This window comes from Corvus cornix, chromosome 2 (assembly GCF_000738735.6).
Source record: "Corvus cornix cornix isolate S_Up_H32 chromosome 2, ASM73873v5, whole genome shotgun sequence".
Taxonomy (NCBI): Eukaryota; Metazoa; Chordata; class Aves; order Passeriformes; family Corvidae; genus Corvus; species Corvus cornix.
Genome location: NC_046333.1, coordinates 92,292,292 through 92,309,856, shown reverse-complemented (window position 1 = coordinate 92,309,856; position 17,565 = coordinate 92,292,292). Strand labels below are relative to the sequence as shown.

At 43.4% G+C, this 17,565-nt stretch overlaps 1 protein-coding gene across 1 annotated transcript in view; it reads left to right on the top strand.

Annotated features, from left to right (window-relative positions):
* Positions 1-489: 489 nt before the first annotated feature.
* The window catches only part of AHRR (aryl-hydrocarbon receptor repressor), a 90,479-nt gene continuing 73,403 nt past the window's right edge, over positions 490-17,565 (top strand). Inside the window, exon 1 of the mRNA XM_039549702.1 lies at positions 490-620. The gene's annotated coding sequence lies outside the window, so the exon portion shown is untranslated. The remainder of the gene's footprint in view (positions 621-17,565) is intronic.

The following is a 17,565-nucleotide window of genomic DNA, read 5'->3' as shown; positions in this document are numbered from 1 at the left end:
TGATGCTGCGGGAACGGAACAAGACGGCAAGCGTAGCAACGCCGGGGCCGGGCGGAGCGGCAGCCGGGGCGCAGAGGGAAGTCCCCTCCGGCGGCACCCATGCAGGGGGGATTGAGGCTGTTCCAGGCATCTCCGAGGCGGGGAAAGACCCACACGGCACTTTTCCGTTTCAACTTTTCGGTATAGCCGGCCTGCGCGGCGGCGCGGGCAGGTGCACCGGACCTATGTAGGCTCCCCCTTGGATCCCGCGGTGGAGCGGCAGCAGCCTCGGCGGGGACGGGCGCCGAGAGCCGCGGTGCCGTCCGGCGGCTCCGACGGCCCCGGCCCCGCTCCCCCCGGCCCCGGGGCCGCGGGAGCCGCCGCAGCAGCGCCCTCTGTCTCCGGCGGGGCGCGGCGCCCGCGGATCGCGTGCGAGCGGGCAGTGTCGGCTCGCCCCGTCCCTCGCCGCCCGCCCGCCACCTGGATCACGAGGGACGCGGCGCCCGAGCATCCTCCCCACCCCCGGCGCCCTCCGGCCCGCTCCCGCCGCTCGCTCCCGCACGTCCGCCCTGCGCCGCGGCCGGGGGCTGCTCCTCGCCCGGAGAAACTTTGCACCCCCGTGTCGTGGCGGGGACCGTGGGGTAAGTCGCTGCATCCCGAGAGATCGCGGCGGGCAGGAGAGGCTCCAGCCTGGGCTGTACGGGGTAACCGGGGGACTGGCGGCTCCGGCCGCCTCGCCCCTCGCTGTCCCCGCGGTGTCTGCGGTCCCGCCGCCCGTGTCGGCGGCGCTGGGACCGCAGCCGCGCAGGACGCGCCGCGCTGCTTCCAGGCGGCCGCCGGTGTCGGTCCGCAGCTCCCAGGCGAGAGCCCCGGGGGTGCCGGTGACGGCCGACGCTCGGATGGGTGATGCCCGAGCGGTGCCTCTCTGTCCCGAGGGCTTAAACCGGGGCGGCGGGGGGCTCTGCCGCGGCACCTTGGCCACATCCTTTCCACAGACGCTTCGAGAGACCTTTCGAGGGGAAAACAAGTGAAATAAAGTTTCACATTGCCTCTTTCGAGCCCCAGGTGCACTCGCTTGGAACTGGACAGGGTGGGTTTGCCTTAGGGTCAGCCAGTACTTGCCTTGAAGATAATTTTCAGCGTTTTATAACTTCAGAGCTACGGATCCTTGTGTTTCAGTTTGACATACCAAAGGGCCAAAAAGCAGTGAGGGAAAGGCTCTGGTGCTTTTTCTGACTTCGTGTTACTTTGTTTAGTAAACAAGAATTTTGTACGTCTTTGGGTGAAGCTGTAGTTTTCTGTTCTTTTTAAAGAATAATTTAAATAGCATAAAACCAAATTATATCATGTAAAAGACTTTTTTTTTTTTTTCTGAAGACAGACACAAACAATGTTTGTGCGTCATTTAGTGAGTTTCTAGGAGATGGACTATTAAACCAGAAAAAAAAAAGAAACAAAACCCACCAGAAAAAAACCCAAGAATATGCTTGATGTTTGGTAGTTGGGGGTTTCAAAAAGACAGCCAGGACTGGATTTAAATTAACTGAATGATCTGGTTGTGTTTGGATGTAGACTGTTAAGAAGAATGTTGATGCACATATATTTGGAGTAGATAAAATGAAACAGTTCTCCTTTATGAACCGTAGAGAGTGTTATGATTCAGGGCTAAGACTAAATAATTTTGTTTAAGTGAGAGACTTAATGACTGACAAGATCAAATTCACTGGCAAGACACTTGGTTAATTTGCAACCAAGAGCAAGAATTTATTTCCGTGACAAACAAAGTACCTTATACTGTACGTATTGAGATCCAGAAAGAGTTTCCAGTTAAGGTTTTGGTGGTGACTTTAACACTGTTGCTCCTGCTGGCATCCGCCGGCGCAGCAAAGGCTGAGACAGTCCTCACTTTTCACTGCTCATCCACCACGTCTCTGCGCCCGTATATGTTTGCGACAGCCGATTTTTTTGCCATAGTTGACCATAAAGGTGTATTCAGGTGTTCTTCAGTCTTGAAGAGAAGATTAAGATTTTAGGGGCTGCATTGGGCTAGTGTGTAAACACCTCCAGCCCCTGGCTCTGGAAGCACAAGGCTACTCAGTCCGTAGGGTGAAGGTGTATGGAGGGGGACTGTTTTGGGAAGAGTGGTGGGGAATGAACAATTGTATGTGGAAAAGTCGGGTCGTTGTGGTTTCAGGATTTTAATTTCAGCTGAGTCGTGGGAGAGGGGAGGTATGTTATTGCCTCAGCTTCCCATTGATTCAGATTTCTGCTCAGGAATTGTAAGGAGGAAATGCATTTCTAGGCCCTGTTTGCAATGCGAGCGCTTACAAAAGCCAGCCAGCCAGTCTAATATTGATTCATCGGTTTCAGCGTATAAACAGATTTAAACTCCAGCAAGGAGGATTTAGTACTCAGAAATGATTTTTCCATTAGATTTTCCTTTCTGTAGGTATATCAAAAAATATAGTAAAGATGCTTTCAGTATCACAAACTGCCCATATATAGTTGAACGAGACTAGAGAACTCAATATAGCTTTTGCTGTCGTGTTTTTAAGGGGTTTGATCCAATCTAAGACCCCACAGAACATGGGGCTCTGCTATTGAATTATCAAAATCCGGTGCCAAATCTTTCCTTAATATTCCTGGTAATTACTGCTGACTCATGCTGACATGTGAGTTCAATTAGCCCCAAATGGAATGTAAAGGATGTGGGAGTGTCTCTTTGTGCCCAGAGAAAGCTAGGACAAAGCAGATTTTGGAGGAAAATTCAAGGAATTGCCAAGTTTGGGTAGGAAGTGTCAGCCAGGGCTTTTTTTCACAGTAAAGTTTGAATAACCATTTAAGTTGAAGCCCAGGAAGGGGATGTTGGATAACATGGACTTGTCTTCACTGTGGAATAACTGTAGTCTTAAGTCAGACATTGCTTCTAATTTGAGTTGTGTCCACACACACAAACTTGTTGCTGAAGAGTGTTGATGTTTTCAATTTGAGTTGGCTTACCCATGAGGAATAAGCTATAGCTCAGATAGCCACAATTCATCAGCTGCTAACCCAATCTGCCTGAATGGCACAAGTGGGATTTTGCTCCACCCTTCCTGCTCCCACTTGAAGGGGGCTACCTGGAGAACAGGTCCTGCCTGCTTCCCTCGTACAGGCAGAGTGCAGACAGCATCAGCTTGGCCGTGAGGTAGGCAACAGGATATTTGCCAATGTGAATGTTCCCACACAATTACTGCCTAACTGCCATGTTTGTGACAGGTCACTGGTGGTGGACACTGTCACCACATGGCCATGGCAAAGCAGGACAGGAAGACTCTGCAGCAGTCCAGCACTTTCTGGTGCTCAGAACAGGGCAGTGCTGCAACAAGGCGTGACAAGCAAAAAAATGTCTTTGCCCCAGAAATTAATTTCCTGTCAGCTACCAGCTGGTGCAAAAGGTCACTTATATGTCAGAGGTATGTGCTAATATGTGTATATACATATACATATACATATATATATATCTCTATATATCTATATCTATAAATCCAGCCATACTTGGCTAGCAGGAGCAGGAGCTGCTGCTTTTGAGAGAAGCAGTTTCACTGTTGGCTTTCTATGTAAGTTACCACTAGGAAATGGCAGATCAGAATTTCTACAAACATTTTGAGGTCAAAGCAAAGAAGGTGGACAAGACGGCAAATACGCAGCCTAGTGTGTACCAAGTAGGCCCTTTTTTTTTTTAAGGGGAAGGTGACCCTAATGCAGACTTCTGGGTCTGCATGGAGAATGAAAATTTCAAGGTGCTTTGCAAGGAATTTGACTGAGAGTCAGGAACCAGATGAACATCCTGAGACGGAAATGCTTTAGGAGTGTGTCTCTGTCATCCCGGAGCTCCCACAGAGCTGTTCACAGTCATGTTGGATTTAATTCAACTTACCTTCAGAGTCCTGAACTTTTAGATATCTGTAGCAAGTCCTGTCTGTGCAGTACTACTGTCAGCATATCAAATATGTCATAGGCAATGTCAGAACTTGAATTGATGGACTTACAGGGTTGCACAGGTGGGGTGGACAAAATGGTGCCGACATAATGCCAACTAAATGTACCCCAAAAGTTATGAACCCCCAAGGTCCCCTGTGCCAGTATGTGATATAACCATTTCAGCATAGACCAGGTAGGATTTGTTCACTCAAGTGCAACCCTCAGGTTCAAAGGTGTGCAGCTACAGTCACAGGAGACCCAGTGTATCTCTTTTACCTTTTTGAGACCTTATTCTGAATCTTATCCTTTCCATCTGAGAGGTTCCTTCTGGTGTGCAGTACAGGGCAAGTGCAGGATGGCTGTGTAAAATTGAGCAAGGTGGCAGTGCTTAGCTGCCTATGTCAGTGGAAGGTGTTCAGTATGAGCATTTGTGAACAAAGCATTTATTCTGTACCCAGGTACTTGTCACAAGAGGGCTGGACCACACTGTCTATGCTTTTGAATTAAGGCTACATCTGCAGGCAACACAAATAATTTGCATGATGCAATCCATATGAAGCAAAACATGGTGTTTGCAATCATGTGTTTGTTCTGTGACTGCAGTGCTGCCTGGTGCACCAGAGCTATTGCTCTGTATTCAACAGCAATATCTGTGCATGCACTAAATGTGTTAGATATTTATTCCTTGCTCTTTAACTGTATTAGTATCGATGCTGAATGGTGGTCATTTCAGTATGTTTAGCTTGCTGAAAACATGTGTTCATGTAAAATCAAGTTTTGTCCTTTCTTAGGACTGTAGAAAACCACCATGAGAGCATTTCTCCTTCTTCTGTAACTCTTCAGCTGAAACAGAGTGAAGTTGAATGCATGGCACTTTTGGGGTCATTGTCTCTCCCTCTCCTGGGTGCTGTTTGCTACGTTTGGTAATGTACAGATCCCTGGGAGTCATGATGCTAAGTAACCTCCTGAACTTCTTCCTTCACTGAAACTTCAAATGTTATGCTCTCACCTTAAACTCAGGGCAGCATTGTATGGAAAGCAGCCCTTCTTGGCCTCGTTGTCTCTCACAGGGATTTGCTTCTCCAAAATGTGTTTTTTCTGATGTCTGAGAAATCCTAGTACACTTTTCAGACTGAGTCTCCCACTCCATGTCCTAAAATGAGGAATCATTCCACAAACATCATGCTTTCTTCTTGTTTCAGGCCATTTATAGAGAAGCAAAATTTGATGAGGTTGTTTTGTGGACAAGGAGTTACGCATTAGAGATTTTGGAGGGGTATACTGAGAGGACTATCATTCAGGTTGGGACTCCACAGGATCTGTCAGAACTGATCCCTATTTCATTAATGTCTCAAATGAGAGGTCAGAGCATGTGGGCATTCAGCCTGCAGAGGTCACCAAACAGGTTCCAGGCACTCTGGAAGATAAAAGTCAAATTCAGAGTGATTTTTGACAGTCACAGCCTCTAGAAAACCAGCCAGAATATGAGTCTATAAGGTTTAGTGTAAAGGTTTATCTTTAGTCAGTAATAAATCATGTACTCAAATATAGCATGGGGAATGGCTAAGGAGAAAAGGATGTGGAAATGTGGTGGGTCACAAACCAAACATGAGTCAGTAGCATTGCACTGTTGTAAAAATGGTGTGTAAGAATAGAAATGTTTTTTCTGAGGTACATGAATCTTTTTGTCCTGCTCAGCTCAGGTAGGTCCTCAGCTAGAGTATTGCACTCATTTGGGAGCAGGGTACTTGAGAAAAAATTGCAGATAGAATTAAGAGTCCAGAGGAGAGCAAAAGGGATGATCAGATGTGTAAAAACATGATTTACTAGAAAAGATTAGAGTAATTGTTTAGTCTAGTTTAGAAAAATAAAAGGAAGGAAGTTAAAAATCATCAGAAATATAGGATTAGCTGCAAAGTTAGTTGAATTTAAACTGTAATTTAGGTTCATGTCAGTTAGGGCAAGAAATTATGATAGAATTATATGTTACGTTGTAGTAAGGAAAATTTAGTTTAGGATGCTTAGGAGAAAAAATTGTGATTTTAGTGATAGTTAAGTGCTGGAAGAAAATGTCTGGGGTACTCATAGAATGTTCTTCTTCAGTATGAGCATCATTGGGGAGTGGTTTAACAGCTGTGTTGTTACAGCTATGATGGCCTAAGCATGTAAAAGAGTAGAAAGATGTGGCACTTTTTTATTAAATCAATTGATTTAGCTAGAAAAAACAGACAAGTCTTTCATGCTCACAAGACATTTCTCAGATATGCAACCTCTGAATGGTTTTGATACAGCTGCTTCTGTATGAAGCAGGGAATGATGTTCTGTACAGTCTCTTGAGGGTCTTTTCAGTCCCATTTGCAATGATTAACAAAATCTTTCTGTCTTGGGATAGACGGGTGTTAAGGGACTGGGGAGGGAAGGCAGGCTATAAAAGCAGATGAAAGAGCTCTCTCCTACCCTGTAATTGGGGAGATTCCCTACAACTTTCACTCCATGAAAAATGCCTGTTTATTACTTTTCAGGAATGGATGAGAATCAGTAAATCTTATACTAGCTTCTCTATAAGTGTCAGGTGGTTTTGGATAGTAGCAAATGCTTTATGACAAGTGATATTGTGATAAGATGTGATGTGATAAAATGTTTGCTTTTTTATCTTACAGGCAAATAAATTTCTGGGAGTTTTGAAGGCAAGGAGTCAAATTTTCCCCCCACTATTGCCCTAGTTTTATAAAGTAAAATACTTGCAGTCATGACTTGTTTGTGAAAATTAACATTTTTAAATCTAAGAACTCATGATCAAAACTTTAATGAGCATATCTAAAACAATACTGTTAGGATTATTAATGAGAATTAATTTTTATACATTGGCTACTTCAGGGTAGCAACAGATACAAATAATATTAGAAGAGTGTGGTACTATAGGTAACTTGAAAATGTATTTAAATATACTTTTGTGTCTGGACATATGTCTCTAAAACAGTAAAAGTATTTACAATAAAAAGTTCCAGAAGTTGTCAAATAACAAATGAAAAGGGTAGGTATACCCATAGATCTCAAAACCATAATTCAAGTATCTTGCTTACAAAGGAGAAATTCATGCTTCTGGAGAGGAAAACACAGAATCATAGATCACAGAGTGGTTTGGGTTGGAAGGGACCTCAAAGATTCTAATTCTTACCCCACTGCTATGGGCAGGGACACCTGCAACTAGGTCAGGTTGCTCAGGGCCTCATTCAGCCTGGACCTGAACATGTCCAGGGATGGATCTACAACTTCTCCAGGTGACCTGTGCCCGTGTCTCACCACCCTCACCTTAAAGAATTTCTTCTTAACATTTCATCTAAACCTGCCCTTCACTTAAAAACCATTATCCCTTTTCTTATCACTACATGTCCTTGTGAAAAGTCCCTCCCCAGCTTTCTTGCAGGCCCTCTTTAGGTACTGGAAGGCTGTTGTAAGGTCTCCCTGGAGCCAAGTGCTTCTCCCCAGAGCTGTTCTCAATCCATTCTCTGCTCAGCCTGTGCTTGGGGCTGCCTGACCCACGTGCAGGACCTTGCACTTAGCCTTGTTGAGCTTTATGATGTTCGTATGGGCCTTATACATTGGTAGTTAAGAACCTGCACTATATTTTAGTACTTATTCAAACCAAGGTGCTGGAGTAGTGTCTTGTCAGCACAGCAGACAAAACTATCCAGTCTTTTAACAAGTATAACTTGCTTAGCTGTATTTACATAAAAAATTAGCTACATTAGGTTTTATTTTTACTTTTGTTTTCAGATTCAGTATCTGAAAGAACAGGAACTTTTGAGTTTCCATTCTGATGTTCATGTACTTCATTAAACTGAAGACTTGCAAGAACTGAGCAAAAACTTGACAGCTCACACAGCAGCCTGGCTGTTGGTGTATATTTCCAAACTGTGACCTGCTTCTTTCAGACTAGGTGTTTCTTACAATGGTGGCAAAAACATTTTAAAACACTCAACTGCAATGGTAATAATAATAATAACAATAACAATGTCAATTTAAGCATCGAGTTAACATAACTTTCAGAGTTCCAGGAGAAAATATTTAATGTTTCATTTCAATTTTTCTCTGCATTCCCATTTTCCATCTCAGGCTTTGAGAAAAACACCTTTTACTTCCTCTCTGTTTGTTTGTTTGTTTGGGGTTTTTTTTGTTTGTTTGTTTTTTTACCTCTGGATCTTCAGACATCTAAGCTCTGCTGAAGCTCTGTTATGGGGTTCTTGTAATTTCATCCTGTTACTCTTTTTCTTCCACTGAATAACTGAGTAGGAACAACACAGAAGAGCAAAGCCAGGAGAAGAATAAGATTGCATCTCCCCAATAGGCTGATTTTACATCCAGGTTTATTATTAATTTTCCTCTCTGTCTTCCTAGTCCTACCTACATTTCATAACTTTACATTTCATAACTTTTATAGCAGTCCCCATTTTGTTGGCCTTAGATCCAGATCTCTTTTGCTTCTTTTCATAGGGAGAATGCTATGCTGTGTTATCCTGGTGTCACACAGGCTCCTCTGAGGACAGGCTATGTCTCTGAGCCAAAGGCAGCCACTTTTGTCTTTTTCCACACTGTCTCTAGTGACGCAGAAAAAATGCAAATATATGATACCAATGAATTATATATGATCTATATATATATGGAAAAATAGATATTCAAAATATATGAGCTGTCACATATTTTACTCCTGTTCTGCATTGGAGTGCAAGTAAAATCTTTTAAGAAGTATTTTGTGGAAGAGAGAAATCAGGCAATGAGAGTACAGTTATGGTGTATGACAGACTTTTTTGAAAGACTTGGAATTGGAACTTGGCCCACTCACAGAAGAGCATCACCATCTTACTGGCTACTGTGGAGAGTCGCCCTAAATTTGATAAGCAATTCTTTCCTGATGAAACTTCCATTTAAGTTCCATTTTGGTTTTACAGTAGAAAACTCCTAGCAATGGTTGCTAGTGTTTCTGTCCGATCTCATCTATTCAATCCTCTAATCTGTACGTAGTAGCCTCCCTTTGGATAACTCAGAGTTTCCCATCATGCTCTTTGCATTTACTCCAAAATTGCACCACTGTGGTGGGTTGACTCTGGCTGGATGCCAGACACTGACCAAAAGCACTCTATCACTCCCCTCCTCAACTGGACAGGGGAAAGAAAGTATAACAAAAGGCTCATGAGTTGAGATAAGGGCAGCGAGAGATCACTCATCGATTATCATCATGGGTAAAACAGACTCAGCTTGGGGAAATTAATTTAACTTATTACTAATCAAAATCAGAGCAGGATATTGAGAAGTAAAACAAATCTTAAAAACACCTTCCCCTCACCCCTCCCTTCTTCCCAGCTGTATCTCCTCCCTCCTAGCGGTGCAGGGAGACAGGGAATGGGGTTATGGTCAGTTCATCAAACATTTCTCCCACTGCTCAGAGAGAGGAGTCCTTCCTCTGCTCCAAGGTGGGGTTCTTCCCAAAGGAGACAGTTCTCCATGAATTTCTCCAGCCTGATCCTTTCCCACAGGCTACAGTTCTTCACAAACTGCTCCAATGTGGGTCCCTTTCCACAGAGTGCAGTCCTTCAGGAGCAGGTTGCTCCAGCATGGATCCCCCACAGACCATGGGGGATACTCACTGGACACACTCTCGCCATGGGTCTGCATGTCCCTGCCAGGAGCCAGCTCCAACACAGCCTTCTGACAGGGTCACAGCCTCCTCTCAGGAGGCCACTTAGTCTGGTGTGGGTCTCCTCCACAGGCTGCATGTGGATCTCTGCATCCCTGTGGATCTCCATGGTCTGCAGGGACACAACTACCTCACGAAAGTCTGCACCATGGGCTGCAGGGGAATCTTGGCTCCGGCACCTGAAACACCTCCTCCCCCTTCTTCACGGATCTTGGTGCCTACAGAGTTGTTCCTCTCACATATTCTCACTCCTCTCTTCTCTGAGTGCAATTTATTCTGCACAATACCTTTTTTTTTCTTAAATATATTATCACAGAGACACTACCGCCATCTCTGATTGGCTTGTGCTGGAGGCCTTGGCCTGTGCTGGATCCACCTTGGAGCTGCCTGGCATTGGCTCTGTTGGACATGGGGGAAGATTCTGTCATCTTCTCACAGAAGCCATCTTCTCACTGTAGCCCCCCCGCTACCAAAACCTGGCCACTAAAACTCAATACAACCACACTTCTAGTCCAGCCTTGTGGATGGATGCAGGATGATAAATAGTCTTATCTAAGATTATTGTATTGCTCTAGTATTTCAAAGAGAATCCCAAACCTCAGACACCTGGAGTCTGATGAAATGACAAGCGTGGTATTAAAACACAGGTGTTTGGGAGAATAACACCAGGAATGCCAGTGAACTTACAAGAGGGTTTGAAGGACCAGTCCTTAATTACATTTGCAATCTGTGGCTTGTTCTGTGACTCAAAGTAATATGTCGAATTTACCCCATCACAGTGCTGTGTGGGTGCTGGAGCATATACCACCTTAGGGTGGAACAGGGGAGTGGGGCATGAGGATAAAACCAATAAACCCAATAGGCAGTCAGTGCACAGCCACATGTGTCTTGGGAAAAAACATGACACAATTTATCCAAAGGGATACTGTTTTCCTTTTATATCTAAGGATACTCATCCTTCACTTAAAATTGAAGGCAAGCTAATGAAATGCATAAACTTGAATAACTAATTAGCTCTAGAAGACTTATCATGACAGCACAGAGCTCAATCTGGACAGAACCTGTCTGAGAAATTATATATACAGTTAACAAGCATGCTTGAGTTGTTCACTGTACTGAGCTCTGTGTTGCCAGCAAAAAGCTGCTCCCAAAACCTGAACCTAGCTATAGGTAGACAGCTCAGCTGAGGCCTTGCTATACTACTCATTCATGGTAGAAATATTCCATTGACCTATCTTACTGGTTTTAGTCAGATTTGCTATGGAAATGATGCTTATGCTTTCACAACGTCTGCTTTTCTTGTGACCTGTTAGTCAGGTTCCAGCAAACAGAACAGAGGGACAGAGATCTCAAAGATATTATGTTCCTGAGAGTTTAAAAGCGAAACATGCTATGCTAATATCCCTACTGAGGGCAAGATTGCAATGCAAGATTGACTGTCTTGTTAATCATCAAATAATCCATATGGTTCCAACAATATTCTAAATGCTCCAGCTGTAGAAAAACTTCTCATCGCTGCTCACGTCTTCTTATTTAAAGTCCAGCTGATGTGGCAACCTCATATTTTCCTCAGAATATCTGTGATATAGACAATGGAGGACCAAAGTCAAGCCCGGTAGAAAGAGATACCACTCTGCTAACTACAAGGTATTGTACCAGACATATGCCCAATATTTTTTTTTTTGGAGTGTTTTTATATGTGCTACCATGTGTATCCTTCCTCAAGTGACAGTGTGCATGTTAGGGGTTCTAAAAACAACTGTATTTTTCAAACATCGCTTTAAAAAACCCAACAAAAGTGCATCTAAGCTTTTTTAAGAAGTTATTTATTTACATCCTCAAAGCTCAAAAGAAGTGTCCTTGAACTTAATTTCAAGCTTTCTTATATAAACATATAAAGAAAGAAAGGCTGATGAGACAATTTAGTCCCCAGATGAACTTGTTTGTGAAGGAAGAATAATGATTGAAATTTTTGTTCTGCTAAAGAAGAAGAGTGTAGCTACATACCCATCCTGTAGCAAAGGGCTGCTGTGTTTTAAAGTCAAGCACTCAAAAATTAGGAAACCCAGGAGTTAAAGACAAACATAAATTCATAAAATGTTTAGATAGAAAAAGACCTCTAAGAACATCAGGTCCAGCTCTTAAGTTCCTCACCTGTGTGGACAGGCACTAAACTTAATCTCATACTAAAACAGAAGTTGCATATTTTATTATCCTCATTCACCTCGTAGTCTCAGCTCTGTACTATGCACTGCTCAAATCCTGTGCAAACACAGTGGTATTAATTTTGTCACAGACTCTTCGGTGATAATTGTGACTTTAGTATTTAAGTGCATCACAACCACCACTGAATTAATCTGTATTATACTGCTGAGACATATGGTCTTATTAGTAGTGATAAATCTGAAATACTTATTCTCATTTACTCAATGCCAGACACTTAGGAGATGATTTTCCACAAGATGCAGCCTTTGGTGCATGCTCATTCAGAGCTCAGTGCTGGCTGCCTCCAGCTGCAGTACTGAGTGCTCACCGCTTTTAGAACAGACCAAGGCTCCCGTGCCTCTGATGTCCCAGGCTGTGGTCTCATGCCTTGCATCATGCAGCCCTAATTCCTACAGCCCCTGTGTAGCCTCAATTTTTTCCCCCAGCTCTCCAAGTGGGGCAGGAGTCTGGCTCCGCGTGCTCAGATTTCTTCTCGTAAGGCAGGCAGTGAAGGCAAAGGAGCCCACAGGAGACCTGGAAGGGGGATTGCAGTAGGGAGGTGCTGGCCACCTAATTTCTGGCAAAACCCCCAAATTTTCAATGGTTACTTTGAATTCCTAATGATCATTCAGAAGCAGTGCTCCTGACAGGTCCTTTTCCAGAGTGTTTCAGAGCACAGCATCTCTCTGCAGGTCTTAGGGATGCTGAGAATGAGGACTACAAGCCTTCTGCTTCTGTTCCCTCCCTGCCTTGTCCCAGTCTGTTTCAGTCCTTCCCATGACCGACTCCTTGTTCCCATGCCTTGTATTTGGAGTCCTTTGTTGCATGAGGATGTGGAGGAACAGCAAGAGGGAAGGTCTAGCACTGCCTTTGCTGTTCCAAGGGGAGGCCTGTAAAGCGCACGGGGATGCACATGCACAGTGCAGATGCCTGTGGGAGGAATGAAGGCGATGATGTGAGCGCAGCTCGGGCAGAAGCTGTAGAGAACTGTCAGACTACAACAAGTCTCCCGAGCACACGCAAGCTGGATTTTTTTCCAGAAGCTCCAAACATAGCCAAATTTGTACACATTTTCTTTGAAGGAAATTAATGAGAGATTTTATGTGTGTTTGTCAGACAACATATGATCCCTTGTACTTGTAGAACACCCTCTGTAAATCAAGCATTACATGCTTTTTTTTGGTCTTATAACAACTCTTCATGTTTGAGAATTAACCTTCTGCTTTTTCACTGGAGAGATAATTGAGGCAGAAAAGGAAATTTTAGAGCCAGAAAGAGCCGCTGTGATCAATGAGTTTCAATCTCATGTATAACCGGGCCATCAGACATCCTTAAACAAATTCTTACCACACAGGTCCATTAGTTTTGTTAAGAAAAAAGTTTTTGATGAAAAAACGCTCAGTGATGGAGAATCCTCCACAGTCTTGGGTAAATTATTTTGATAGTCATTTATTTGTAACTTGAATTTAATTAACCTCAAGTTCAGTAAATTGGATCCTGCTAGAAATGTTTGTTTCTTGTCACGAAATGTTTGTTTCCTACGTAATGTAGTTACTTATTGTACGGAAGTTCTCTGTTGCTGTTCTTCATGATAACCCAAACAGTTTGAGCTCCTGCACTCTGACTGTGGGGTTCATTTTCACAACCCTTATTCACTCTTTTTTCCCCAGTTATTTTTTAAATGGGGCTGCTTCAGCTAGAAACATCCTATTTAAAAGGATATATCCAAAACCGTTATCATATTTTCTCCTAAGATATGGCCATTCATTAGAAGCAGAAAACTTGGTAGAAACATGCCAATAACAATTAATTTAGTGGGAGCAGCCAGATAGATTTCTGTCCTGTTGACGAGCCATCGTGAGTGGAAGTCTTCTTCCAGAGTTGCTCCTGCCAAGGTGGAAACACTTAATCCTGAGAAAAGCCAAGCCACACTCCAGCCCCATCCCCTTCTTGCTTTGCTGGTGAAATTCACCACGGTGCCATGGCATGGTAGGGATGAGCGCACAACCTCCTCACTCCCAGGCTGCCTCTTCAAAAACTGTGCTGCTTTGAAGCTGTGGTCTGCAGAGCCCTTTATTGTAGTTCAGGCATTGAATGCATGGTATGTGATTACATTCAGGCAGGAAATGTTTAATAAAATTTAGTGAAAGGAGAGATCATTGGATAATGTAATCTGACCTCCTATAGCTACCAAAGATTTTTTTTTTCTGAGTATGCCTGCATTCAACTCAACTATTTCTATTTAATTTAAGTATAACTTCTGTTAGGATAAAGTGCACATTACAAAAAGGCATCTAACAGTGGTTTCAAGACAACAGGATCCATTAAATCCTTTGTACCTTGTTCCAGTGTTTAAATGCTCATGATGTTCCAGATGAATATCTTCTTTCTTATTTGGATGTATCTGACTTCATTTTCTAAGTGCTTGCTGTGTATTAAAATATTTCAGTACTCATATCTTCCCCTGGAAGTACTTCATTTTACTCAAGTCACCTAAATCTTTTTTCTATGCAAAGAAATTTCTTCAGCCTGCGAGCATTTATTTTATCTTCTTTCCTCACTCTTACCAGTTTCTAACATTATTTGAAAAACACTCACGTGCAAACTGTACACACTATTCCAGCATCAGTCTTATCATATTGTTAAACAGATGTAAACCCATACCACTTAGGTTAGCATCTGCATTAGCTGCCTTTGCAGCAGCTCCTCCCTGGCAACTCAAACTATGGATTGTATTCATTTTCACTTTGATCCCTAATTCCTTTCAAGAATCACTCACATTTCAGGATGCAGTCCCTATTCAGTAGCAATGATGTGCATTCCCTATTCTGAGATGCAAGTGTTTGCATTTGGCTGTATTAAAATACATTGTGGATAAAGAGGAACAGCCTACTGGGCACTCCAGATTGCTCTGTTTCACTGTTTCAACATTATTTATCAATCTTCTAAATTTTTATAACTTTGTAAATATTATCACCAATGAGTTTGTATTGAACCTCGATGTCTGTAAGGTCTTTATAAAGCCTTTTTTATTTAGCAGTGATTTCTCTATAATTACTTTATTTTTTTATTCTGTCACTTGAGAGGTTGTTTACTTGTGGAAACTGTGCACTGTAATACGTTGTTGTGGCTTTTTAAAAGCAGAATAATGTGCTGCTAACTTACTAATACAAGTGAACTCCTCTGTCAGCTAGAGGTGATAACTTCTCAGCAAGCTAGTTTCACTCCAAAGAGCGTGATATTCCATAGAATTCTGCTAAGTGTTGTAATTCATCTTTCTTATCAGCTTTTCTGGTATTTTGCTTGGGATGGATGTCAGTCTTGCCATCCGGTGGATAGCCGGATCATTATGTTTCCCTTCTCTGAATATTATCATACAGCAGCTGTCTTTCAGTCCTTCGGCTTTCCCCGGTGTTCAGAGGTTCATTGTGAATTAATGTCAGTAGAGATTACAAGCATCTGACAGAAGCAAATGATTATGGTCCACTTCTACCCTTTTCTGGCACTTCTGTTCCTTTTGGTCCCAGCTTTCCTCCTCCTGAAGCTCCTCAAGCTTGTAAGCCCCCTTTCCCGCTGCTGGAATGGTGGAAGATTGCTTCTTTGGGTTCCTCAAACATGTGGAGAGAATGTGAGGACTCTCAAGCGTTAAAGGTAAAAAGGAAAGAGCACAATTGTTCTGACCAGCCGAGTGCTGTCCACCCAACTTCTTCCTGTTTTTTATCCACGTGAGACCAGTGGGCTCCTGGGAAGGAGCCCCCAGCCTCCTTCAGTGGTGGAGATGGGCTGTCCTATCCTACAGGTGGAGAGCAGAGCTCACAGTTGATCAGAAGAAAACACAGTCCAGATAAGACTGTGAATACCTGCTCTTCTCCAGTTTTTAAAATACATATTTTCATGGTTTATGGATCTGTGCAGCTCAACAAATTCAAGTGCTGTTTTCAGACATATTTTTAGGACCATTAGCCATGAACCTTCTGACTTTGTCTTTATTCCTGTCCATGCATTCTCAGACTTATTTTAACCACATGCCACTATTGGCATTAGTGGCAGTGGCAGAAGCACCTCTTGGTGGTGTGTATCTAGGACGTTGGTGTTCAATTGCTGGGGCAATGCTTCATACCATGTTGCTGTGGTAACCCTTTCTCCTAATTCTGTAGAAGGTTCCTGTAGAAAGCTTGAAGAGCGCGTGGCTAATTCTTGTTTGATGGGAGTGCATGATTCTCCTTCTTTTCAGAGACTAGAAATAAATCTACTGAGCCCTCTTAGCTTTTATGCAGTTCTAACTTAAAGCCATCTCCATCTAATTAGAACTACACACACTTTTTAGAATTATTTTCATCATAATATTATTCTAAAAAGGACATTATCTTTTGTCTTTAGTGCTGCAACTTGTGAATTTTCCTTTGGGCCTTTATCTTTCCTAACTAGCATTTTGCACTCCATAAATTCTACCTCATATTGTTTGCTATTTATTTCCTGGTTTTGTTTGAATACTGAGGTCCATTTAGTTATTTCTACTTGCTGTCACATATTAATCAGCTGATCCAGAATGGGTTTTAAAACAAAGTCGCCCTTTTGGGAAATTGAATGAACTCTTAACTTTCAGTTTTCAGTTGAATTATGCCGTTCAAGCCTTTCTTCTCCTTTTAACTTTGATCATGAAGGCAAGAGAAGGGAAGTCTAGCATGTGACACTGTTTTGAAACATGAACTATGAGTCATAGATTCATATTATGGACAGGAAGGACTCAGAACACAAAAGTACTACAATATTGTATTAGGTTTTCATTGCAAGGACTTGGTAGTGGGGGTCTACAGGGGTGGCTTCTGTGAGAAGCTGCTGGAAGCTTCCCCTGTGTCCAATAGGTCAACAACAGACCTGCTGCTGGCCAAGGCTGAGCCCATCGGCAACAATGGCAGCGCCTTTGGGATAATGTATTTATGAAGGGGAAAAGAGCCTGCACAACTGCATGTGCAGTCAGAGAAAAGAGTGAGAATATGTGAGAGTGGCAGCCAGTAGCCAGTAGTAGTCAGTGAAGAAGGAGTGGGAGGAGGTGCTTCAGGCACCAGAGCAGAGATTGCTCTGCAGTCCATGGTGCAGCCCATGGTGAGGCAGCTGTGCCCCTGAAGCCCATGGAGGACCCCACTCCAGAACAGGTGGATGCCTGAAGGAGGTTGTGACCACATAGGAAGCCTGTGCTGGAGCAGGGTCCTGGCAGGACCTGTGGACCCATGGAGAGAGCAGCCCACAGTGAGCAGGTTTGCTGGCAGGACTTGTCATCCCAAGAAGCACCCATGCTGGAGCAGCCTGTTCCTGAAGGACTGGGCCCTGTGGGAGGGACCCTTGCAGGGGCTGTTTGTGAAGAACTGCAGCCCATTGGAAGGACTCGTGTTGGAGAAGGCCATGGGAGATTGTGAAGAGTCCTGTCCCTGAGGGGGAAGAAGTGGCAGTGTCTGATAACTGACCACAGCCTCCATTCCCCATCCCCTTGGGCTGCTGCAGGGGGAGGAGGTAGAGAAAATGCAGTGAAGTTGAGCCTCAGAAGAAGGAAGGGGTATGGGGAAGGCATTTTTGAGATTAGGGTTTATTTCTCATTACCCTGCTCTGATTTGTTTGGTAATAAATTCAACTAATTTCCCCTAGATCAGTCAGATTTGTCCATGATGGTAAGTGGTGAGCATTCTCTCTCCTTCCTTATCTCAACCTATGAGCCTTTTATTATA